The 1,043-nt window shown below is 43.6% G+C and overlaps 1 non-coding gene across 1 annotated transcript; it reads left to right on the top strand.

Annotated features, from left to right (window-relative positions):
* Positions 1–936: 936 nt before the first annotated feature.
* On the top strand, positions 937–1,043 carry LOC112081715. The gene has a single exon (XR_002896637.1). It is a non-coding gene; the product is annotated as a small nucleolar RNA R71 (small nucleolar RNA).

Here is a 1,043-nt window from a genome sequence, read left to right as displayed (position 1 = left end):
GAACTCAAAGATCTCAAATCTTGATGAAGACCCCGGCAACTGAATCAGACTGGAAAGGCATCGTCCCATGCAATCCTTGTGATTCATCGGATCAGTATTGAAACTGTAGCGAGACAGGTGTGCCTTCCGGTTAGCTTAACTCTCTGCTCACGACTCCAAATACAATGATTTCACCTGTTCTGGATCCGTGACCTAATCATCGCCAACTTTTCTGAAGACCCTGTAATATGAATCGGACGTTAAGACTCCCCGGACAGGCAATCTTTCCAGACATATGGGATTGCTCCAGAACGGATGCGAGAGAGGTCTGTCTTCTGGTGGCCGTATCTTTCAGATCAGTGCTTCAAACCCATAGATTTCAACTGTTCTTAGATCTAGACTCCATTGTCTTGATCTTTGATGAAGACCCCGGAGACTGAATCGGTCGGAAAGATCTTCCGGTAACGCGATCTCGGAGATGTATCTTGAGAGGTAGGGTAAACTTGGTCTTGTGGGTTGGCTACATTGGGATTCCTGTAAGAGAGGTTCTGATTGGCATTGGCATACTGATATCTTTAGAACCTCTGATTCCCAATATAGTTTAGCTCTTCCTGAGTAAGAACCTCTTCACTAATGTTCTCAAAGCATTGAGAATGTTCCTCATACTCTCCTACAAAGTGCATTGGCTTTTGAGTGGCCAATAACACCTTTTCCAGCTTGCTTTCAAGTGTTTTAAAGTCATTCTCATACCTTTGATCCCTGCTTAAACTCTCACTCTTACTGGTTCTATCAAAGTCTTCTCCATATGTATCATTGCTCATTGCTAAGTTCTCAACTAGCTCTAAAGCAGCATGAATCTCCTTCCCCAGAAAGTTTCCATTTGATGCAGTATCCAGCTGGTTCCTAATCTTGGGAAGAGCCCCTCTATAAAGTGTGCTGAGAAGAGAAGCCTCACTAAACCCATGGTGTGGGCATTTGTTAGTGTAGCTCCTGAATCTCTCATATGCTTCACCAAAACTCTCATTGCTATGTTGAGTGAAGCTGGAGATTTGGTTTCTTAGTTT

The sequence above is a fragment of the Eutrema salsugineum genome, unplaced genomic scaffold (assembly GCF_000478725.1).
Source record: "Eutrema salsugineum unplaced genomic scaffold, Eutsalg1_0 scaffold_10, whole genome shotgun sequence".
NCBI lineage: Eukaryota > Viridiplantae > Streptophyta > Magnoliopsida > Brassicales > Brassicaceae > Eutrema > Eutrema salsugineum.
This window is presented reverse-complemented; position numbering and strand designations above follow the sequence as displayed.